General features: G+C 44.3%; 1 protein-coding gene across 5 annotated transcripts in view; it reads right to left on the bottom strand.

Moving 5' to 3' along the window:
• Positions 1–26,011, bottom strand: part of R3HDM2 (R3H domain containing 2) — a 217,332-nt gene that overhangs the window by 139,833 nt on the left and 51,488 nt on the right. For 4 of the 5 annotated variants that reach the window (XM_068267466.1, XM_068267470.1, XM_068267468.1 and 1 more), the window contains exon 2: positions 22,807–22,879. The exons of the other annotated variant lie outside the window; for it this stretch is intronic. The gene's annotated coding sequence lies outside the window, so the exon portion shown is untranslated. The remainder of the gene's footprint in view (positions 1–22,806; positions 22,880–26,011) is intronic. 5 annotated transcript variants of the gene reach the window in all.

Here is a 26,011-nt window from a genome sequence, read left to right as displayed (position 1 = left end):
AGTTAAAAAAAAAAGAAAAAAAAAAAAAAAGAAGAGAGATCAAGAAATGATTGATAGTCACCATGTAATTTGTTTATATTGCTTGATCCACATTCAGCCAGCATGTAATCATCTTTACTACTGGCAGACATGAAAAAAAAAAAAACAGACATCTATAACCACATCCCGCTAACAGGCTTTTTTTTTTTTTTTTTTTTTAACAGATATACATATGCACAGAGGGAGATGCTATTTCTTGGCGATTGGAAACATCCGTTATTTCCCACAATGCAACAAGGCTCCCACAGTGTGATATCAGGACGATGGGTTTACCACAATATCACTGACTAGATAAACAATGGTCCACCGGCCTCAGAATGTGATTAAAATTGTTTCGGGGAGTCCCACTAGGGTGAGAGGTCCATCACACCTCTCAAATGCAGTCCCACAAGCAAAACACATTCCATGTAGGACTCAACCCTCCAAGGATGTAATATCCAATATTAAATTTTTATTCCATTGTTGCGGATATAAAAAGTATACAAAAATAGCACGACGTTTCGGGCAGTGGCCCTTTCTCAAGTGCTTAACTTCTGACATGATTATACAACATATATAGACCTGAACAACACACCACACCCAAAGCATTGGGGGGCGGGCACATACTTAAAACATTTTTAACCCTATCAAGGGAGAGGGGTGGCCATACCTGTCAAAGGAAACATCTGAGACTATAGTCTTCATTAAGGCCATTAGGTGATTGGGTCCCCAGTCGCTCCATCCAAAAAGTTTCACGTCTGAGGAGGGTGTTCCTATGAGGCCTACCCTCCTGAAATCTGACCACCTCCAATATCTGCCACCTAAGCTGACTGACATTGTGTTTATGTTCAAAAAAATGGCGTGCTAAAGGGGAAACTTTATTGCTGTCTAAGTCCCTATCTCCACCTTTCCTGAGTACCTGGATATTGCTCTTGTGCTCATTGAGCCTGGTTTTAACCTCCCTTGTGGATTGCCCCACATACCCTAGGCCACACGGGCACTTAATGTAGTATACCACTCCCTTAGTGTCACATGTTGCATAATCATTTAATGTAATGGGGGCCCCTGTGCGTGGATGGCGTACTACGGTACCTTTAATGATGTTATTACAGTGTTGGCAATGTAAACACGGGAACGTCCCCACCTTGGGAGGCCCTAAAAATCGTTGGGTCAAGCCCACCGATTTACCAATATCAGATCTCACTAGATGGTCCCTAAGGGATTTACCTTTCCTGTAGACAAACCTGGGTGGTGTTCTACATATTGAAGCGACTTGGGGGTCCGTCTCAATCACCGGCCAGAACTTCAACATCACGTCTCTTAGCAGTGCCGATTCTCTACAATAAGTTGTGATAAAACACACCTCATCAATTTGATCCTGCTCTGACATCCTATACTCTCTCAATGTTTCCCTATCCATTTGGGATACCTCTGTTGCTAACTCCTCACACCTCTTCCTGCTGTAACCCCTTTTCACAAAATCATCTGTGAGAAGCTGTGCCTGCCTCCGATACAACTCATCAGTGGAGGTAATCCTCCTAGCTCTCACATATTGACTTTTAGGTAATCCGTTCAACAATGGTCTAGGGTGACAGCTGCTGGCTAAAAGAAAGCCATTTTTATCAGTGTCTTTTCTATACAGATCGGTTTCAAAACCGTGTTCACCTTTTCTAATTACAACATCTAAGAAATGAATGCTGCGGTCACCATATTCCATCTTGAACTTAAGGGTACTATGTACCTGATTGAGAGTATCAAAAAACAGACAGCTCACTCCCAGTGCCTGCCCAACCAAAAAATAGATCGTCAATAAATCTACAGTATCCCTGGATGCCGGTGGGGGCCCCCGCACCCAAAAAATGTACAGACTCAAAATCGGACATAACAATGTTGGCTACAGTAGGGGCATAAGGGGCCCCCATCGGCACCCCGAGGACCTGCAGATAATAATCGTCACCAAACCTAAAGTACGAATGTGAAAGGCTGAACTCAAGCAGTGTCATAATAAACAACAACATCTCATTGTTAACCCTACTATCCTTTTTCAGACGCTCCTGGACAGCAGTCAATGCCTCACTATGTACAATGTTATTATATAAATTGACTACATCCATCGTGACTAAGAAATCTACATCTCTACTGTCAATCAAGCTAAGGGTATTAAGAAAATGTGTGGTGTCCTTGAGACACTTTTCATCTGCCTTAACAATCGGCTGCAACCAAGTGTCCACATAAATGCCTAGGGGTTCCAGGAGAGAATCGACCGCTGAAACTATCGGTCTTCCGGGAGGGTGCCTGAGATCTTTGTGGACCTTTGGCAGTGTATAAAATACAGGCACCCTGGGACAATCCTTTTTCAAGGCCGCACAAAGTTCTTTACTGATGACATCCATATCTGCGGCCTCCTGTAACAACAGGTCAATTTCTGATTCTGATTCTGCTATGACAAGTGTGGGTGGGGAGCGACTGGTGGATGTGACAAATGATGGAGAGGGGGCGACACAGGGCGAGAGAGGAGGTGACAGCTCAGGCACTGCGGGTCGACTGCAGTTAGCAAATCGAGATGAGAGAGTCATCAATATCTCCAGCAAATTATTAACTCAAGGGGAGTATGCTGTATTGAATAAAGGTTTGGGCTTTGTCCCCACAAGTGGCATCAAAATGTTTGATGTGAAGGTAGACTTATATAAATACACCAGGAACATCAAGTGGAAAGTGTGGCATAGTTTGAATCGACCGAAAAACACAGGGGCCCCTGAAAGTAGTGCCCTATATGAATGCCGGGATGTACCTAAAAAACTTAAACCTAGGAGTGTGGCCGATCCGCCGCTATCGAGTGGCGCATTGGATCTGTTTGAGAAATTGGTACTGAAGGAGACTACCAAAAAATTAAAGCAGAAACATAGGAAACAATATAATCTAACATATCAAGAGAATGAGGCCCTGAATAAATTGAAGAGGGACAAGTCAATCATAATCAAAAAGGCTGATAAGGGGGGGGCAATTGTGGTCCAGGATCGAAAGGATTATATTGGGGAGATTAGACGCCAGCATGGTGATACCACAATGTACAGACAATTACCACGGGACCCCACTATACAGTTTAAATCAGAAATTGACCTGTTGTTACAGGAGGCCGCAGATATGGATGTCATCAGTAAAGAACTTTGTGCGGCCTTGAAAAAGGATTGTCCCAGGGTGCCTGTATTTTATACACTGCCAAAGGTCCACAAAGATCTCAGGCACCCTCCCGGAAGACCGATAGTTTCAGCGGTCGATTCTCTCCTGGAACCCCTAGGCATTTATGTGGACACTTGGTTGCAGCCGATTGTTAAGGCAGATGAAAAGTGTCTCAAGGACACCACACATTTTCTTAATACCCTTAGCTTGATTGACAGTAGAGATGTAGATTTCTTAGTCACGATGGATGTAGTCAATTTATATAATAACATTGTACATAGTGAGGCATTGACTGCTGTCCAGGAGCGTCTGAAAAAGGATAGTAGGGTTAACAATGAGATGTTGTTGTTTATTATGACACTGCTTGAGTTCAGCCTTTCACATTCGTACTTTAGGTTTGGTGACGATTATTATCTGCAGGTCCTCGGGGTGCCGATGGGGGCCCCTTATGCCCCTACTGTAGCCAACATTGTTATGTCCGATTTTGAGTCTGTACATTTTTTGGGTGCGGGGGCCCCCACCGGCATCCAGGGATACTGTAGATTTATTGACGATCTATTTTTTGGTTGGGCAGGCACTGGGAGTGAGCTGTGTCTGTTTTTTGATACTCTCAATCAGGTACATAGTACCCTTAAGTTCAAGATGGAATATGGTGACCGCAGCATTCATTTCTTAGATGTTGTAATTAGAAAAGGTGAACACGGTTTTGAAACCGATCTGTATAGAAAAGACACTGATAAAAATGGCTTTCTTTTAGCCAGCAGCTGTCACCCTAGACCATTGTTGAACGGATTACCTAAAAGTCAATATGTGAGAGCTAGGAGGATTACCTCCACTGATGAGTTGTATCGGAGGCAGGCACAGCTTCTCACAGATGATTTTGTGAAAAGGGGTTACAGCAGGAAGAGGTGTGAGGAGTTAGCAACAGAGGTATCCCAAATGGATAGGGAAACATTGAGAGAGTATAGGATGTCAGAGCAGGATCAAATTGATGAGGTGTGTTTTATCACAACTTATTGTAGAGAATCGGCACTGCTAAGAGACGTGATGTTGAAGTTCTGGCCGGTGATTGAGACGGACCCCCAAGTCGCTTCAATATGTAGAACACCACCCAGGTTTGTCTACAGGAAAGGTAAATCCCTTAGGGACCATCTAGTGAGATCTGATATTGGTAAATCGGTGGGCTTGACCCAACGATTTTTAGGGCCTCCCAAGGTGGGGACGTTCCCGTGTTTACATTGCCAACACTGTAATAACATCATTAAAGGTACCGTAGTACGCCATCCACGCACAGGGGCCCCCATTACATTAAATGATTATGCAACATGTGACACTAAGGGAGTGGTATACTACATTAAGTGCCCGTGTGGCCTAGGGTATGTGGGGCAATCCACAAGGGAGGTTAAAACCAGGCTCAATGAGCACAAGAGCAATATCCAGGTACTCAGGAAAGGTGGAGATAGGGACTTAGACAGCAATAAAGTTTCCCCTTTAGCACGCCATTTTTTTGAACATAAACACAATGTCAGTCAGCTTAGGTGGCAGATATTGGAGGTGGTCAGATTTCAGGAGGGTAGGCCTCATAGGAACACCCTCCTCAGACGTGAAACTTTTTGGATGGAGCGACTGGGGACCCAATCACCTAATGGCCTTAATGAAGACTATAGTCTCAGATGTTTCCTTTGACAGGTATGGCCACCCCTCTCCCTTGATAGGGTTAAAAATGTTTTAAGTATGTGCCCGCCCCCCAATGCTTTGGGTGTGGTGTGTTGTTCAGGTCTATATATGTTGTATAATCATGTCAGAAGTTAAACACTTGAGAAAGGGCCACTGCCCGAAACGTCGTGCTATTTTTGTATACTTTTTATATCCGCAACAATGGAATAAAAATTTAATATTGGATATTACATCCTTGGAGGGTTGAGTCCTACATGGAATGTGTTTTGCTTGTTTACCACAATATCAGCCATACGGACGTTGCTGATGATCTATTCTAGAAAAGGTAAAGATTTCTCATGGGGAAAGTGGTATACTGATTGGGATATAGGCACACACACGCCAGATTCCTGCAAACGACGGGTCGTCTGACCCCCCCCCCCCGCAGAGTGGCCGTATTGCCAACAGCTTGCCTGTGTGTACAGTCTGTCGGCAGGCTGATAAGGCTGCTTTTGACAGATTCGCCAAGCGGAAGCTGTAAAAATAATCACCTAAGGGAAAATTCAGGGGAAACCTTTAACTGCATATGGGCCCATGTGTCCAAGTGTGGCTCAATGTGTTGCCGCTCTACTGCCCATGCTAGGTGTAAGCAAGTAATCAGACGATGCATGGAACTGACAGGCAGTGGATTCCAGGTGTCCGTCTCACCTGGCTGCTTGCCCTTGCAGGGGTCTCCCTGGCTGTGTGTCATGTCCGTAGGGCCACAGCTTCCTCTAGCCGCTCAGGTTGTGCGCTCTTGTCTAACGCCCGCTACCACAGCGGGAATTATGGTCACCCAGAACAGATCTTCTTGAACGTGTGAAACGGTGTCCTCTGCTCTTTAGAAAGGGGAGGATATGCGGGAGATGGTAGCCTTTGCCTATGATGGTTAATAATCGGAATGGTTTTCCGCAATATCTAAATAAGCTCTCGCACAGCATCAGATGATAACTATACTCAAAACTATCATGAATGATAGCTTCAAGTGACGTAAGCTTTAACTGTACCATTTGCCCCCGCCCCCCCCCCTTCTCCCAAAAAGATATAACATTAAATACCTTAGTAGTGGGAAACCTTGTGGAATATGTTATTGCAGCCGTGCGCTCCTTTCTGTGTCACCTACGCAGGTGAAAGTATGAGCTGTGCAGTAGCACAAAAAACATTTGTACCCATAGGTTTCCTCCTGCACAGTGCGGCCTCCATCGTACAAGAACAGGAGCATGGACATGAAGAAGAGGGCCCTAGCTAGTAGTGAAGAGGTGGAGGAGGATCAGAGAAGCGTCTGGATCGTCCAGAGGCCCCCTCTACTGAGGTAAACATCAACCTTTTTACGAGAGGTTTGCTTTACGTGTGTATGGGTCTGTAATCAGCCATGTTTCCCAACATAGATTAGAATATATTGAAAAGCACTGTAATGTGCTGCCAGCTCAAGTCCAACCCACAGATCCAATCTCTGTAGAGCACCACATTTCTGCAAATCTGATGTTATTTCAGCAACCTGTATAAATCAAACATAATGGCTGATCAGATATTTCACATGACCATCCAGTGGTGGCTGGATGGTGTAATGGTTAAGGGCTCTGCCTCTGACACAGGAGACCAGGGTTCGAATCTTGGCTCTGCCTGTTCAGTAATCCAGCACCTATTCAGTAGGGGACCTTGGGCAAGTCTCCCTAACACTGCTACTGCCTACAGAGCACGTCCTAGTGGCTGCAGCTCTGGCGCTTTGAGTCTGCAAGGAGAAAAGCGCCACATAAATGTTCTGTGCCTTGTCATGTCATTTCAAGTAAAATATTAAAAAGGGGTTTTAGCCAGAATGACAGCCCTAAAACACCCCCAGGTACCTGCTCAATTATCCAGTCCACCTTTCAAGCTAGTTTAACACAAAAGTGGTCACTTGGGGCTCTATTCAATATACTTCTCCTGAGGTTTTCTCACAGAAGATATTTTAACTTGTCAATAAAATACATTTTAAAGTGATCCTGAAGAAAGGAAACTCACATCAGGTTAGATACTCACCTATGCAGAAGGGAAGGCTCTGGAACCCATAGTCTTCCCGGTCCTTGCTCCGTGCTCTTGTTTCACGGCTGTCCCCCTTTGAATTTACAAACCTTAGGGACTCCTCGGCAGGATTTTGAGGTACTTGCATCCCAGAGTGCTTCCGAAGATGGGTGCATCCATATTGCACATGCACACGCCTGGACTTACACATCCGCGAGCCTGGACTTACACATCCGCTCCATGTTCTGCAGGTATTTCTAGTGTGAATGCTCTTTAAATAAACTTGTTGCAGTGCATTAATTAAAAACCTACAAATTACTAGAAGGCCCAGTACAAATATATGAGGCTGTGCCTCTGTATCTGTCAGAACAGGATAGCTCAGTACTGGGCCTACATCATCTCCATATGGGGTTCATTGAAACGAAATCCAGTACCACCACTGTTCACTGCATTTTAATATGCAGAACAAATCCATGGTTTTCAATGGAGCCATTCTCACTTATTCTGGTGCGGTGCAGAACACACCACTGCACACTTTTAGTAGCAAACAGATGCATTGTCATCCTTCAAATGAATGGCATCAGCAATGTAACACAAATGTTCTGCTTTACATTAAAATTCATCACAACGCACAAGCATAGTCTCAATGAAGCCTTAAAGTGTACCTTAAATGTCCCAAAAAAATTGAGTTTTACTCACCTGGGGCTTACCTCAGCCCCCTGCAGCTGATCAATGCCCACAACGAGTCGCTCTGATACTCCAGGTCCCGCTGGCGGCCACTTCCGGTTTCGTCGTCAGGACCCGTCAGGCTGGGGAACCCGGCCGATACTACGCGTTCCCAGCCAAAATAGCACCCCTATGCGGCCATATGTCCGCATACAGGTGCCTATGTGGACATATGGCTGCATAGGGGTGCTATTTTGGCTGGGAACGCGTAGTATCAGCCGCATTCCCCAGCCTGACGGGTCCTGACGGCGAAACCGGAAATGGCCGCCAGCGGGACCCGGAGCATCAGAGTGACTCGTCGTGGGCACCGATCAGCTGCAGGGGGCTGAGGTAAGCCCCAGGTGAGTAAAACTCAATTTTTTGGGGACACTTAAGGTACACTTTAAAGAATATCCGTAACAAAAATTGCATCCTGTTTTTTATCATCCTACAAGTTCCAAAAGCTATTCTAATGTGTTCTGGCTTACTGCAGCACTTTGTACTATCACAGTCTCTGTAATAAATCAACTTATCTCTCTCTTGTCAGACTTGTCAACCTGTGTCTGGAAGGCTGCCAAGTTCTTCAGTGTTGTGGTTCTGCTATGAACTCCCCCTTCCAGGCCCCTCTATGCACACTGCCTGTGTGTTATTTAGATTCGAGCAGCTTCTCTCTTCTCTCATATTTTACAAGCTGGATAAATCGTCCTCTGAGCTGGCTGGGCTTTCACATAGTGAGGCATTACAGAAAAGGGCAAAGCTGTTTGCAGGAAGAAAAGAGCAGTTTGAAACTTCAGTGCATGAGAGATGCAGGGGGAAAGAAACACACAAATGATCTCTTGAGATTCAAAAGGAAGGCTGTATACAGCCTGCTTGTGTATGGATGTATTTTCTATGTGTGGACATACTGTACATCAACCTACTTCCTGTTTTGGTGGCCGTTTGTTTATAAACAAACTTTTTAAAACTATTTTTAACCACTTTTAATGCGGCGGGGAGCGGCGAAATTGTGACAGAGGGTAATAGGAGATGTCCCCTAACGCACTGGTATGTTTACTTTTGTGTGATTTTAACAATACAGATTCTCTTTAAGCCTTGTACACACTATCAATTATAATTGGCCAATGATTGGCCAATTTTACCACCTCCATGTAGTATGAGGACCAAAAGATTTTGAATACTATGAACAGACTGTGCAAGTAAGCTCCCATACTACATGGAGGTGGTAAAATTGGCCAATTGTCATTACAACACACAATGTCCACTCCACTCCAGTATGCTATAAAACCTAGAATGTAACTCCAGAATGCTATAAAACCTAGAATGTGACTCCAGCATGCTATAAAACCTAAAATGTGACTCCAGCATGCTATAAAACCTAAAATGTGACTCCAGCATGCTATAAAACCTAAAATGTGACTCCAGCATGCTATAAAACCTAAAATGTGACTCCAACATGCTATAAAACCTAAAATGTGACTCCAGCATGCTATAAAACCTAAAATGTGACTCCAGCATGCTATAAAACCTAAAATGTGACTCCAGCATGCTATAAAACCTAAAATGTGACTCCAGCATGCTATAAAACCTAAAATGTGACTCCAGCATGCTATAAAACCTAAAATGTGACTCCGGCATGCTATAAAACCTAAAATGTGACTCCGGTATGCTATAAAACCTAAAATGTGACTCCGGTATGCTATAAAACCTAAAATGTGACTCCAGTATGCTATAAAATCTAAAATGTGACCAGTATGCTATAAAACCTGAAATGTGAGTATATCAGTACATGCCAATGCATGATGTGCTGCGCCCTACGCATTCATTTCTTATCTGTACTCTAAAATTTTTACAACAAAAAGCATACCATTCTATTCATTATGTTCTCCTGGGCCCCTCTGTGCTGTTTCTGCCACTCCCTGCTGCGATCCTGGCTTGTAATTGCCAGTTTTAGGTAGTGTTTACAAACTAACCAGCTTGTGATAGGCTCACATAAGCAGAGTGTGTGAGTCATACAGAGCCTGCAGGGGGCCTGGAGGGGGTGTGTATAGCTTCTACCAATCACAAGCAGCCCTGCACATTGCAGTCTGACTGCCTCAGCCTGACAGAGCCAACAGAGGAGAGAAGATTAGATCATATAACAGAGATAATACAGCCACTGTGCAAGTAGGAAAGGCTGCAGTAAGCCAGACCACATTAGAACAGGCATAGGAACTTATAGGATAGAAGAAATAAGGATGAACATTTTGTTACAGAGTCTCTTTAAGGTAGAAAAAATAAAAGCAACAATGGTGAACAAAAACAGATGGCATGAAGAAACAGAGGTTCCAAATAGACTACAAACATTCAACTATTTTTCTAAACCATTTAAAACCAACCCTTTAAACTGGGACTCTGTGCAAAATATTAGGTTCCTTTCAAGTGTGAATGGTAAGCTATGCTACAAAAACATTAACTCCAGTAGTGTCTGAATCACTTTTCAGCAACAGTTTGGAGACATTTTTATCACGGCTGCTCTATGCCTCAGTTGAAGTCTCTGAACGACTACCCTCTATACCAGGCATGGGCAATCTTGGCCCTCCAGCTGTTAAGGAAATACAAGTCCCACAATGCATTGCAGGAGTCTGGCAGCCACAGTCATAGCTCATAAAGGCAAATGCATTGTGGGACTTGTAGTTCCTTAACAGCTGGAGGGCCAAGTTTGCCCATGCCTGCTTTATACGCTTCTAGATCTGAGTGCAAGCCCCCTCAAGGCCTTTTGGAAAGGGGCTGTTTTACATGCACTACATGAGACTCACGTTTACAGCATTTTGCTGCACTTCGAATATAACCATACTTGAGTACCACTTTAAACATTTCTCAACGGACTGATGGAGCTAACTAATTAGCTGAGGTACTAACTGCTTCTAGTTAATCAATGCCAGCATTGGTCCAGTAGGCAACGGCCATAGCTTTTATCAACAGCACCATTTGTTCTCAAAGATAATACTGTATATTCTGGTGTGTAAGACTACTTTTTAACCCTTGAAAATCTTCTGAAAAGTCAGGGGTCTTCTTATACGCCGGGTGTCATTGATGCCGGGTGATACGACCTATCCTGTTACCACCTCTCAGATCTCGCTGCTGAGGACTGTAGTGAAGCGGAGCAGACGCACATGTGCGAGATCTGAGAGGCAGAGAAGGAGGTAAATAGGATACAGGGGTGGGCCAGACAGGTAAAAGAGGCGTGTTTTACGGGCATAGTGCGATCTATTCTTCTATACCGCTCTGATAAACAGGGAGACAGGGAGACCTGACCAATCCACTTATGCTGGGTACACACTATGAGATTTTCTGGTCGATTTACTGTCAGATCGATTATTTCCAACATGTCCGATTTGCTTTTTGATCGATTTCCGAGCATTTTCCGATCGATTTCCGTACACTTTAATAGGAATCGATCGGAAAATGCTCGGAAATCAATCGGAAAGCAAATCGAACATGTTGGAAATAATCGATCTGACAGTAAATCGACCAGAAAATCTCATAGTGTGTACCCAGCATTAGGGAGAGGGAGAGCTGACCAATCCACGCAGTCAATCGCCTATATACTGTTATATACTGGGTACCACATACAGTACAGCACCAGTATCTGTTCATACATAGCACCAGTATATGATAATTTTTTTAATTTTTAATTTGGTGTGGGTTGGAAGAGGGGTAGTCTTATACGGTGAGTATATCCCAAACTATACTTTAACTGGAAAAGTTGGGGGGTCGTCTTATACACCCAGTCGTCTTGACTGAGGGAATATATGGTACATTCTGACTATGTAAACAGGAATAAGGTAACTATTAAATCCAATGATCCACTATTGGTAAAAGTACAAGATCCAGGGTCTATGTACACATTTTTGTAGCTGCAACCCATCATTGCACAAGGTTAATCAAAACAATAAGTGGACCCAATTGTGACAATACAGCTCTATAGTGCTCAGCCTTTGTTCATTCATTTAGCTATAAGCCACTCTAATGATAAAAGGGACGGCAGCTGCTAAGACTCAGAACCCACACTGTGCCTGAAGGGAACATTCATGCTTCTCCAATGCCTGATGTATAACACAGAAAGCCAAGATCCTTCTATTATTTACTGCAGATAGATGCCTTCCCAGAATCCCTGCCTATGATACAACCCAGTGTCCGCATCGCAGGACATGAACTAAATCTGTCAAGGGCTAAAGGCAAGCACGTGGCCATTAATAAGAGAAAAATTATCAATTCACCCAGCTCTGAAGAATGATAAATAATTCATAGGGAAAAAGTCTCCTGCCATACGAGGAGAAAAAGAAGAAATTCTAAAAATAGAATAAATAACCGAGCCTGAGCAAGGGAAGGATCCCTGCAACGGAAGAGCATCTTGGGGGCGATTGAAAATATTCCGTTTTGCACGGATATCTAAACACAGTTTTACACCATGGCATCGCTATGGTTACAAGCTACAGAACACTCCAGAAGGGACAGTAATATCACAAATGCATTTCCTGAAGAGAAGCTTAAACAGGAACGGTTTAAAAACCGCTCGGTAAACGTCTCCACGCATCTGCAAATTAGGTCGCACGAAATTATAATTTCAGGAGCTGCTTCCAAGGAGTCCCCCCCAACGGCTTGTTATTGATCAGGCACGCTAACAAAAGAGAGCCATGCCCAATCCCCACTGTTATGTACCACCAAAGGCACTGGCAGCTCACTACCACTCATACCCCTCCCCTCTCCATGGAGCTGAAAATCACTAGCAGCATTTCCACAAGGGAAAAGGAATCACCAATGTAATCAAGATCATTCTGGGTGAGCATTATTGCAAGCATGCACAGGCCTTAAAGCGGACCTGAACCCGGCCCTTCTTGCCGCAATAGTCGCATAGAGGGTGCTATTGTGGCTGGGAACGCGAACAATCACTCGCGTTCCCATGCCTGTCGGCTGGTGACGGCAAAACCGGAAGTCGTCGCCGGCGGGTCCAGGAGCATCGGAGCGGAGCTGCGAGGGCACCGATCAGCTGCAGGGGGCTGAGGGACGCCCCAGGTGAGTTAAACTCATTTTTTTGGCCAGACTTAAGTATCCCTTTAAGCTGACAGCTGGGAGATCAAATTACAATTGTGATTAGTCACAGATGAGGGGGAATTAGACTGGCTAAATTATTTAAAAACATACACGGGGCATGTCTCTAGGTTTTCCTTCTGTCCTGTGAAAAAGTTCAGGTCCACTTTAATACAGACCATAAAAAGCCATACATTGTACAATTACCTCTGTACACCTGCAAACATTTCTGGACAATTAATCAAGGTTGTTTTGTATGCGTAAACATATCAAAACAGAAATACATAGGATAAAACAATTGATCTCTATCCCTAAAGATAGGAATGGTCAATGAGATGAAATTTCTCCTCAATTCAGATAGGATTGCGCAAATTCTGTTTGCGTAATCTGAACAATTTTTGGGTACCTGGAGTCTGAGTCGGGGAAAAAAATGCACCGTCTCCTAATGAATTTAAACTGTCATTAAAATAGAAAATATGATAAAATGTTCTATTTCTCAGATAATTATCATAAATGATATATACACAGTAATAGCTGTGCTTAGCCCACAAAAATGTAAACCAAATCAAAAATAGTTACTTGTGCTGCTTCAAAATAGCAGTCTCCATATTTTAAAGTCAGATAAACATATCTGATTGTGACTGTGTATATGATGTGTACACAGCAGGGCTGTGGAGTCGGAGTCGGGGCATTTTTGGGTGCCTGGAGTCGGAAAAAAATGCACCGACTCCGACTCCTAATGAATTTAAACTGTAATTAAATAGAGAATATGATAAAATGTCCGATTTCTCAGAAAATAGTCATAATTTATACATACAGTAATAGCTGTGCTTCCACAAAAATGAAATAAACCAATCAAAATTAGTTACTTGTGCTGCTTCAATAAAGCAGTCACCGTATTTTTAAAGTCAGATATACACATCGGATTATGACTGTATATATGATGTGTACACAGGAATCTCTTATATATACTAAATAACGTCTATGCAGTAAGTATAAAGCCTGATGTGTAGCCGTGTCACTAATAGAGATGGTCAATCAGATGGAAATAATTCTGCGTTGATTCTAATTTATGCAAATGTATGCACTCGCTTTGCTCATGAAATCAAATAATTTGATATGTTGTTAAAATTTGGTTTGGTGACTACGAATTAAAATGGTACCTGAGAAGGATGAAAAGAAAAGTTTTATATATACCTGGGGCTTCTTCCAGCCCCCTTCAGGATAATCAGTCCCTCGCTGTCCTCCTCCGCCACCTGGATCTTATGCTAGGAGTCCTGGTAATTCAGCCAGTCAGCGCAGTCCGGCCGCATGCCGCTTCCACAGCCAGGAGCGTTCTGCACCTGCGCAATAATGCTGCGCAGGTGTAGTACGCTCCCAGCGGCGGAGTGGGTGCATGCGCACTACACCAGACTGGTTCAAGTACCTGGACTCATAGACGATCCAGGTGGCGGAGGACTACAGAGAGGGACTAATTAGACTGAAGGGGGCTGGAGGAAGCCCCAGGTATGTATAAAACTTTAATTTCATCTGTCTCAGGTTTACTTTGTTACACAGTAGTACTATACTCTACATATGCACTCCCCACAGAGCTACAGGGAATCCACTGAGAATGTTGTACACACTGAATACAGAAGTGTTGTCTATCACCCATAAACCAGGTTCAGATTGTGCATGAAGAATGTGTAAGAGGAAGAATCTCCTCATTCCCCTGCAGAGTACCTGCACATCACTCTTACATGTACCCACAGTTACATTGCCTAGGGCCTGATAGATGTTGTTTGTTCTGGTCTGTACCTTTTACAAGTACTCTTACCAAGGACTAGTTTTAGTATATGACTAAAGGGAATAAATATGGCAGTCTCCATATCCTTCTCACTTCAGGTGTCTTAAAATTCCTAAGCGTTGGCAGTTAAGAGACGAATTTCCTGTTACATACTTTCAATCAACAAGATTGTAATATGCAAATTAGAGGAGTCAGAGTCGAGGAGTCGGAGGAATCCTAAACTGAGGAGTCTGAGTCGGTGGATTTTTGTACCGACTCCACAGCCCTGGTACACAGAAATTTTTTATATAACTAAATAACATCTATGCTGTAAGAATAAATCCTGATGTGTAGCTGTGTCACTACCATGTTTCCCCTAAAGTAAGACATCAGAATCGTTTATTTTCGCCAAGCATAACTGGGTTATGCCCGGAATTGGATTTGGCACAAAACATAGCTCAAAAAAAGAAACAGACATACATAAAGGGTTCACAGCATGCAGGAACATCAAGCAGAGGAACAACAGAACCATTTACAATGTTCGTTCATGACAGATCATCCTGTGGTTCATGTCCACCCACAGATCCTGTCTTACGTAGGGTTAATGTCAGACTTGAGGGATGGACAGATTCTGTGGTGTCGCATTTCAGATCGTGTCCTTGATGGGGTTGTAGTGCTGATGGGAGTATTTGGAGGGAGTTTAGGAGGCTGACAGCCGAGGGGAAGAATGCGTTCATGTGCCTCACGGTCCTTGTTGAGATGGCCCGAAGCCTCCGTCCCAATGGGAGCAGATTAAAAAAGTGGTTACCTGGGTGGGGTCGGTCGTTTGCGATCCTCAGTGCCCTAGATTGCAGCCTTGTGTTGTGTAGGTGGGCAAGTGAGGGGAGGGGTCTCCCAATAATCCTATCCGCCATCCTGATGACCCTCTGTAGTTTGCTTTGGTCGCTGTCGTTGGCGCCGTTATGCCAGACCAAGATGGAAGTGCAGAGAATCGATTCAATGGTGGCGGGCCAGGAAAAAAGCAGTCAACAGTGGGGCAGCATAACAGGCAGGGGAGAATGTGCATGGGGAACCTTACCCTGGCTGAGCATCAGGTTGTGAGAATGAGGGTCACCAAGGTCAGGAGTTCGCTGATGGTCGAGCATCCGTGAGTCCAGGTGTCCAGCAGCTGCGGTGTGCGGGCCCTCTACTTGCTGGCGTGCAGGCCCTGCCTCACGTGGTAGGGCCTAGTGCGACAGAGTGCTATCCTGGAGTTTTCAGCCGGAGCGGTTGTGGACCACCTGTCCCTGGTGGTGGCTGGAGGTTGCGGCTGCAGCGATCCTCCGGAGAGGAGTTCCACGTGGGTGGGCCTGAGTGGGGGAGGCTGGGGGTCCGTTTTGGCCGCTGAACCACTTGTCCCTGGTGGTGGCTGGAGGTTGCAGCTGCAGCGATCCTCCGGAGAGGAGTTCCATGTGGGTGGCCAGAGGTTCGGGTACCTGTGTGTGCCGTGCGACAGCGAGCAGAGCAGTATGGTTAGGATGCAGCCCGGGCTGGTAGAGGAGGGATCACTCCGTTCTTCTAGCGCTGGGGAAGCTGACTGTTCCACGTGTGTGGCCCAGGGGATCACTCCGTACTTCTGGCGCTGGGGAAGCCGACTGCTCCACGTGTGTGGCCCAGCAAGTTCTGGCCGCATCAGAGGGTTCGGAGGATCGTAGCCGCTGGCGAAGCTAGCGGCAGGACTGCTACCGCTGATCGGGGGGTTGGAGCTTCCGTGCCTGTGGAGCTGCTGCGACGGACGATTGGACGGGCGGCCAGTGTCGGGTAGGCTTCAGGGGGTCCGGCAGATCGTGACCGCTGGTGGAGCTTGGCGGCAGGGCCCCTGACTGACTGAAGCTTACAGTATGTAGCTTACAGTGTGTATACTATTTATACTAATACTTATACTGTACTAATACTATCTAAAACTAAGACTAAACTACCTAAAAACTAACTAAAGCCTAAAGTGGAGAGAAAAATTGCGGAGCTCTTGTGTGCCATGGCTGCTGGTGTAGCGCCATCTTGGTAGGATCCCCTAAAAATAAGCCCTAGCAGGAATTCCTAGCATGCTTGAAATATAAGACATCCCCCAAATGTAAGCCCTAGCAGCAGCCCACATGACACCAGCAAGTCACGCTCCATACAAAGCCTGGATACAAGACAGCAGCAGTATAATGCAAGTTCTACAGTCCTGTATATGTGTCAGGCAATTTGTGTTTTTGTTGGAGCCAGCCCTCCTGATCTGTATTGATAAGCATCAGCAGCACTTCACCTCTTCACCTTTTCCCAGGACACACAGCTTATCCTATCATAGCTCTGGGGAGCCCGACAGAGTTCTCTGCCTGCAAGAAATAGACTCTTATGCTGGGCATACATGGTTCGATTTTGCCGCTCGAACGATTCCCCGCTTGATTCTGCGAGCGATTCTCTTATCGTCCGCTCGTTTTTCTTATCTTTTTCCATTGTGCTCAATGCAGAATCGAGCGGCGAAACTATCAGGCTGGAGATCGGAACGTGTCGGAAATTATCTATCGAGCCATCTAAATGACTCAGAATCGAGCTGTGTATTCCCAGCATTACCCACATGATCAGCAGAATCAATTTCTTGTAAGCGAGAGCAAATATCTGAAGACCACAAGCTCTGTGCATGCTGCTTGTGTTTCATCATGGAATGCACTATATACATTTTGTATAGGAAAATAATAAGCCCTTGCACATCTTTTGGAGCAAAAATGTATAGAAGACAGTGTCTTTTTTTTCGGGGAAACACGGTAATAGGGATGGTCAATCAGATGCAAATAATTCTGCGTTGATGCGGGTTTCTGCAAATGTATGCACTCTTTTTGCTCATGAAATCAAATAATTTGATATGTTTTTAAAATTTGGTTTGGTGACTACGAATTAAAGGGTACCGGAGATGGATGAAAATAAAAGTTTTATAAATACTTGGGGCTTCCTCCAGTAATTCCAGTGAGTCCAAGTAATTCAGCCAGTCAGCGCAGTCCTGCCGAGTGCCGCTTCCACAGCCAGGAGTGTTCTGCATCTGCTCAATAGTGCTGCGCAGGTGTAGCACATTCCTGGCGGTGGAGTGTGTGCATGCGCACTTCGCCCGACTGGCTCAAGCACCGGGACCCATAGCAGAAGATCCAGGTGGCGGAGGACTACAGAGAGGGACTGATTAGACTGAAGGGGGCTGGAGGGAGCCCCAGGTATGTATAAAACTTTAATCTGTCTCAGGTTTACTTTAAGTTACACAGTAGTACTATACTGTACATATGCACTCCCCACAGAGCTGCAGGGAATCCACTGAGAACGTTGTGCACCTTGAACACAGAGGTGTGAGTCATTCATCCATAAACCTGGTTCAGATTGTACATGAAGAATGTGTAATGGTGGAAGAATCCCCTCATTCTCCTGCACATCACTCTTACATATACCCACAGTTACATTTCCTAGGACCTGATAGATGTTCTTTGTTCCTGTCTGTACCTTCTACAAGTACTCTTAAGAAGTACTAGTTTTAGGCCTCAATCACATCTATGCAGCATAAATGGCCGTGCGATTGGAAAGCAAGGCGTATGATTGCACGCCATCTGCGCTGCTACACGCTACACTGCTGATCCCATCCATTGACAGTGAATGGGGCAGCTTTGTGCTTGCGTGCAGAATGCATGCAGCAGTACGCAAGCACATCATAGTGCATCGTACTGCTGCGCAGCACATTTGATGTGAACGACAGAAGGACTGTCTATACCCTTCTGCCATTCTTGCATGTTACCACGTCATACGCGCTTCCAAATGCGCACGGAAGCGCATATGATGTGAACAAGGCCTATGTCTGACTAAAAGTATTAGAGGCAGAAGATCAGAAGGATAGCCAGGTAACTGGTATTGTTTAAAAGGAAATAAATATGGCAGCCTCCATATCCCACTCAGTTCAGTTGTCTTTTAAAATTCCTAAGCGTTGGCAGTTAAGAGATGCATTTTATGTTACATACTTTCAATCAACAAGATTGTAATATGCAAATTAGAGGAGTCCGGAGTCAGAGGAATCCTAACGTGAGGGGTCGGTGGATTTTTGCACTGACTCCAGAGCCCTGGAAAATAGACCAACTGTATTTCATCTGGGCAGATTTTGATTGGTGTATTTACAAGCCGCATAAATTGGTATAAAAGATCTGCCTAAAGAAGAATAATCTCAAAATTAGCATTTCAATGACCATCGCTGAAGAGGTCACAGATATCATGCTTAAAGTGTATCAAGAGACAAGAGGGCATAAAAGATTTATACATACCTGAGGCTTCCTGCAGCCTCCTCCGTGCAGATCGCTCCCACACCGTAGTCTGAATCCTCCTAGATTGTCCCGAAGCAGTCCTGTTCTCCATGGTAAGTTGGAGCCTGGGAGCACTATGCCCAGGCAGAAGTACTGCGCAGGCGTGCATGCGCAGGCGTGCATGCGCAGTACGCCCAACAAGAACAGGGCTTCTACGGGACAATCTAGGAGGATTTAAACTGCGGTGAGGGAGAGATCTGTGCACAGGGGGCTGCAGGAAGCCCCAGGTATGTATAAAACTTTTATGCCCCCTCGTCTCTGGTACACTTTAAGAAACTATGGACACTCCTCTTCAGGCTACCACATAGAGAATACCTGAACAAAATGGCATCTAACCTGAAGATTTCCAAAACATGAAAAGCTTTCTTTGTGTAAGAAAATCTCATATTGATATAGATAAATTATCTCCATCTTGCTTTAAGTTGATTATATTTAAAAATGTTCTGTAAATTATGAGAGAATTTCATGATTGCCCCATAACCCAGAGTAACAAAGCCACCTCAGAGAAACCTGCAATATTTGCTAGTTTTCAACCAACACAATGGAATGTACTGTAAGTGTTCCTGAACAGACTGTTGCACCGCTCCAACAAGCAGGACTGTGGAGTCTGAGCAATTTTTGTGGCACCTGGAGTTGCATTTGTGGTTTAATAAATTGAGAAGTCGGATGATTTTTGTACCAACTCCACAGCCCTGCCATCAAGACCTAAGAGTTTCACAACATGACTGAATGGGAGGATTAAAACTAAATCTGAATGGATAGAAATACAAAAGCGGTCACAGATTTACTCTCTTTAAAAGGTACCGTATTTTAGCATTCACAGATCAAAATATACAATGTATAAAAGTTTGGAGCCATGATTTGACTGAAATTTATGAAAATGTTAACAACACCAAAAACCCCACAACATTCAAAAGGTAAATAATGATCATAACGCTGGCAGTTTTACTGTCTGATTATTTCCAACATGTCCGATCTGATTTTACAATCTGTCATATTTTCAGATCGATTTCCGTTTTTCATTCACTTCTGTCGGAGATCGATCGGATATTGATCAGAAATCAGATAGGACATGTTAAAAATAGATCAATCTGACTATAAAACTGCTAGAAAATCTCATTGAGTGTACCTAGCATAAGGTGCTTATCCTAACCAGAAGATGAATGACCAAAAAGTGCAATATGCTGATTAAAAAAAAAAAAGAATTCATATGCAAAATGTAAAACCTGTATTAAATTATATGCCAATCTAGATGGGGCTACATAAAGGTGTCTGTGCACAAAAAAATTAAATAAATAAAAAGTACTCAATCTGGAAGTATGGCAATCTGGAAGAAATACTTATCCCTCGAAACAAGGTGCAAAAGATGCCAGCAATGGGAACATGGTGCTGAGGCAGCAGATGGGAGAGTCATCCCAGCAGGCTATGACTCCGCTTCACTTTCAGCGTGTTGCTTTGTCCATTTGTGGCTCATGTCAAACAAGAATTTATATTTTTGTCAACAGTTTTTGATCACTACTGGCTTCCATGCTTCATAAATTTCAGAGTCCCAATAGTAGATGTATGTATCCAGGACCAATTCACATGTATGCACTGTTTGGATTCAGTGTAATGCATTCCTGTGCCTGGCATAGTGTTTGTTGCAGGCAACAGGCATTGGTATCCTCAGGAGGAATCTACAAAATGTTTGCTGGGAGGGCAGGTTGACAAACCTCTGCACTGGTGCATTGTGGTCATTTGTTTTCATCCCACTTGCACCACTCATCAAGCCCTTGCCTTATGCAGGGGGAATGGCTCAGCAGTAGAAAGAAATAATGGTTTAGCCAGCAAAGCCAACAATGGAGTTTTCACGAGTGATACGCCTGCTAGTTAAATTGGTCTCTTCAAATTACTTCCTCGCCATCTTTCCATTTGCTACAAGGGTTGACCCACTTCTAGCATCCAGCTTACACTGTGCTGAGTGATAATTGCAAATCTCTCAAAATAGTTTGGCTGCTATTTCACCCGTTTGTGTTCTCCAGCTATTCAGAGATCAGCTCAGCATGGTGTCATACATTTAAAATCAAGGTGACGAAAAGGACAGGAAAAATATCTTCCTACCGAAAAAAAAGCCCTGAAATCCATAACTATGCATTTCACAGATCTAGATTGGCAGTCTACACAACTCACAATGTGAGAAATGTACAATCCAAAAGAAGAGTGTGTAATATGTGTGTGTGTGTGTGTGTGTCTGTGGTGTGTGTGTGTGTGTGTGTGTGTGTGTGTGTGTGTGTGTGTAATATGTGTGTGTGTGTGTGTGTGTGTGTGTGTGTAATATGTGTGTGTGTGTGTGTGTGTGTGTGTGTGTGTAATATGTGTGTGTGTGTGTGTGTGTGTGTGTAATATGTGTGTGTGTGTGTGTGTAATATGTGTGTGTGTGTGTGTGTGTGTAATATGTGTGTGTGTGTGTGTGTGTGTGTGTAATATGTGTGTGTGTAATATGTGTGTGTGTAATATGTGTGTGTGTGTGTGTGTGTGTGTGTGTGTGTGTGTGTGTGTGTGTGTGTGTGTGTGTGTGTGTGTGTGTGTGTGTGTGTGTGTGTGTGTGTGTGTGTGTGTGTGTGTGTGTGTGTGTGTGTGTGTGTGTAATGTGTGTGTGTGTGTGTGTGTAATGTGTGTGTGTGTAGTGTGTGTAGTGTGTGTGTGTAGTGTGTGCGTGTAGGTGTGCGTGTAGGTGTGCGTGTAGGTGTGTGTGTAGGTGTGTGTGTAGGTGTGTGTGTAGGTGTGTGTGTGTAGGTGTGTGTGTGTAGGTGTGTGTGTAGGTGTGTGTGTGTGTGTGTGTGTAGGTGTGTGTGTGTGTGTATATTTATTTATTTTTTTTTCATAGTTGTCATGGACATGCCTTATTAATGAAGAGTCCTCAGGCAAGACCTACTAATGCTGCTCCTTGCCCACCTCAAGTTGGAATTCGACTGGATTAATGGAGACATCAAAGAACTTGGACAATCTGACTAGAAGTGAACATACCACTATCACAGCAGCAGACATCCAACAGTGTTTCAAGAACATGAAGAACTGGGCAGCATCTGGCCCATACATGATTACTGGATAAAGAAAATGCCAACTAGAGTAAAGGTTGCCACTAATGGTCCATTAGTGAAAAATCATTTGAACGATCAGATAATTCTGATCTGATCGGATTGGTTGTAAATAAATTTCAGTTGATGGGCACAATCAATTACAAAGGATTATAAAAAAAAATCATCTGATTGGATTTACGCCAAACCAAAATGTGGATTTTCTTGTTGGTTGTGATAGATGGAAAGCAAAGATTGCTTTGTTGATGGTGTAGTGAACGTTGTAGTATGATATTTCACTTCCTATCAGAATTATCTGATCGCTTGAATGATTTTTCGCTAGAAATTGGAATCAGTGGCCACCTTAAGGATGGTCATATACTCTGATTCATCCAATATGATAAGATTTGCTGCTCATCTATTGCCTCAACGTATCACATTGATTCTCTTTCCATCTATTTTGGTAAGTTTAGTCATCGAAAGTCTGATCGGACATGTTGAAAAAAACTCTGTGTGAGGCAGAAGTGGAGGATGGATGGCAACACTGTAACAAGCAGTAATCCGGGCTGGACAGCTGACAAGATGTCTACTTTCTGCTTGAATACAAGTTGTCACACTTGCTGATTTATTTATTATTTAGTATTTATACAATGCTGGCATCTCCTGCAGCCCTTTATAGAGTATTTAATCTTCACTGTCCATCGGGGGGCTCACAATCTACTCACTACCACAGTCATATGTCCATCAAAGTCTTGGGCAATTTCAAGAAAAGCCAATTAACTGATCTTTATGTTTTTTTAGGATTGGAAGGAAACTGGAGTGCCCAAAGGAAACACAGAAATGGGGTTTACTCTGTGCAGATAAAATGTGGAACCCAGGGATGCAAGGCAACTGTTCCATCCACTGTGCATGCTCTATGAACAATTCAACAAGTGCATTTAAATAGCAGTACCCATCTGTTACTTACCCTCTTAATTCCTATGGACGTGTAAGGGTGTACTTAATATTTCACAAACTCCTTCTGCATTTCAACTTGGCCTCTGTTAAATAAATAATGACAGGGTATTATGTCAGGTCTTCTTCATCTCTGTTATATATACTTAATTATCTAATGTTGGGAATACACAATTAGTTTTTTCAGCAAATTTGCTGGCCGATCGATTTTTCCTGATCAAAATCAGATCGGAACTGTCAGAAATTATCAAGCCATCTATCTGCCCCCCCAAAAAAACCTCATGGTGTATTCCAAGCATAAGGCCTTGTTTCCACTTGTCCATTGCTAATCGCATTTTCAGCAACACACAGCGATGTTGTTATTTGCAGGGACTGTACTGTATGATGTCCCAAATCAGGCGCTGTGCGAATCCCAGAAGAAATGCAATGCATGGCTGTATGCTACTGCTCGCATTCGCTCTGCAATTCCGCTACTTATTGCAAACGCGTGGGAGTAAAAGTCATGGAGCAACGCAGTGCCATGCATTATGACAGCCACCTGTGTTGCCCGCAGCACGTAAATGGAAATGAGGCCTAAGGCCTCGTTCACATCATTTAGCGCAGATGGCTGTGCGATCGGAACGCAACGCGCCCAACCGCACGCCATCTGCGCTGCGCTGCAGATCCCATTCATTACAATGAATGGGATCTGCGCTGCGATTCACAAAAATGCGTGCAGTACGCGATAGCACAATCGCGCTGCCACGCAGCGCATATGATGGGAACGGTAGAAGGGCTGTCTATGCCCTTTTACCGTTCTTGCGTGTCGCACACAAAATGCGCACGGCAGCGCGTATAGTCTGAACGAGGCCTAAAGGCTAGGTTTTTTTTTTTTTTTTTACAGTCTCAAAACCTTAGAATTGCTACTTTTTTCTCATGACTGTACTGTGTTTGCATACCTTAAGGTTTCTTTCCCACCAGGACATTGCGTTTTAGGGGACGTTATAGGTCGCATAACGTGCCCCTAACGCAACGCCTGGTGGTGCTGGAGGACGACGCTACCAAGAGCTGCGTTATGCAGCTCTTGGTGCGCCTTTTTTGTGCTGTGCGATGCGGAGACCACGTGATCCGCATCACGTGGTCCCGCCAGCCAATCGCCGCACAGAGCGGCCGTTACAGAAAGTAAACACTGCACGTCACAGTGCAGTGAATATTAATTAGCCATGTGGCTGGCCGCGGAGGAGGGGAGACCTCCTCCTCCATCATCACTGAGCATGTGCAAACTTTCTAACGCGGCTTAGCCGCGTATAACGCACAGCATGCAGCACTTTCTTTTAACTTGCTGCGTTACAATGTAACGCAAAGTGGGCTCTGTGAACAGCCCATTGATTTTTCATTGCTGTGCGGTGGGCTGTATTACAGGCTGCTCTAACGTGCGTCGGTAACGTCTTAATGTGAAAGCAGCCTAAAGGGAAGGTGCAAGCTCAAAAAACAAACAAACAAACAGATCTACTTACAAAGGGGCTTCCTCTAGCCCCTGGCAGCCTAGGTGTCCTGGGATCCCCTCCGTTGCAGATGCTGACCTCGCCAGTTCGGCATAGTCTGTGACTGCACGAGAGTGCCGCTCGTGATCATGTGACCTGGACCATTCTGCGCAGGGAATGAAGTACTGCGCCTGTGCAGAACGCTTCAGACCATGCGAGTGCAATCATGAGCGGGGAAGCCATGCACTCGCGCAGAAGATGCCCACCTAGCAAGGTCGGCATCTGCAATGGAGGGCATCCCGGGACACATAGGCTGCCAGGGGCTGGAGGAAGCTAAGGTAAGTAGATCTGGGTTTTTTTTTGGAGCTCGCACCTTCCCTTTAAAAAGAGGTCCTTGCATGGCAAGTAAGGATTTTCAGCTACTATGGTGTGGGGGTGTGCCGACCCTCAGACAGTACATATAGAACACCAGCCCAAACTGTAAATGTATAAAGTGTACCCAAGATGAGGCTTGGGTATAAAAATCACAAACTTAACCTAGAAGAGACAAGCCTCTCTATCCTATCCTCAGGTCCCCTGTTGCTGATCAAAGATCCTCCAAAGATAACAGCCAAGGGCGATTAGGGACGCGCTCCTCTTCAAGCGCCAGCATGGCCGTGCTGCACCTGCACAAATACGGCTGCGCCTGTGCAGTAAGCTGGAGCTGTTCATGCACAAGTGGATCCATGCTACTGCACAGGTAAAGCCGTGCTGGTGCCAGAACAGGAGCGTGGCCCCAATAAGCTGAAGGTTTATAGGCAGCGGCGAAGGAACAGAGGATAGTGTGCAAAGCCTCTCTGTAGGATTCAAAGGCTTCCCTCTCCTTAGGTAAGCATGTGTTTCTGAACCAGAGGTTATTTTTAAAGCACCAGATTGCATCTGCTATGAGACAAGTAGACAAAATGTACAGTCCAAGTATCCAAACATGGCTGGAAATTGTCATTATGAGACTTCTGCTGTTTACAGTACCCAACAATACCCTACGCTGACAAGCCACTGGATTCTGTACAAATGTCATGGCCTTGCTATATTAAAAGGCAATGCCGCTTTTTTCCTCCCAATCAATTCTCTACAGACCACGCATCTGTCAAACATTTCAAACAAACTTTTCTAAAGAAAATGCAGATAAATATTTTAACACCTCCGGCAGAACACTGGGAATTAGTTTTCACTTTCACCTAAAAGTAGAAATTATCACTTTGTGCTAAACATATGCAGACACCTCTCTCTGCACGAGGAAAGAGCAAAAGCAAACCGGCAAGGAATACCAACCATATATATAATAATGCAATGCATTTGTTCACTGCAATTTCATGGATAAACGAACCTAGAACATACATATATATATATATATATATATATATATATATATATATATATATATATATATATATATATATATATATACACATATACATATATACACTTCTCTAATCAAAAATAAAGGCAAGGTGTGAATACACATGCACAAGTATCCCAGTCTGGATCTCTCACCAATGCCAAGGCTGGGATTTATTTGTGGAGACGCGTACGAGAGGATTCGCCGCCGGGAGACTTGGGCGCAGGATACAGCCGATATATGGCTTATCCTGCTGCTGCACATTACTATTCCCCTATGTAACTGAGTTACCCTCACCGTAATTATACATTCGTAGGGCAAAAACAACAATACAAAACAAGTAAAAAAAATATGTAAATCCAGGAAAATGCAGACCC

This window comes from Hyperolius riggenbachi, chromosome 2 (assembly GCF_040937935.1).
Source record: "Hyperolius riggenbachi isolate aHypRig1 chromosome 2, aHypRig1.pri, whole genome shotgun sequence".
Lineage (NCBI taxonomy): Eukaryota > Metazoa > Chordata > Amphibia > Anura > Hyperoliidae > Hyperolius > Hyperolius riggenbachi.
The sequence above is the reverse complement of the archived record's forward strand: the minus strand, read 5'-3'. Positions and strand labels throughout refer to the sequence as shown.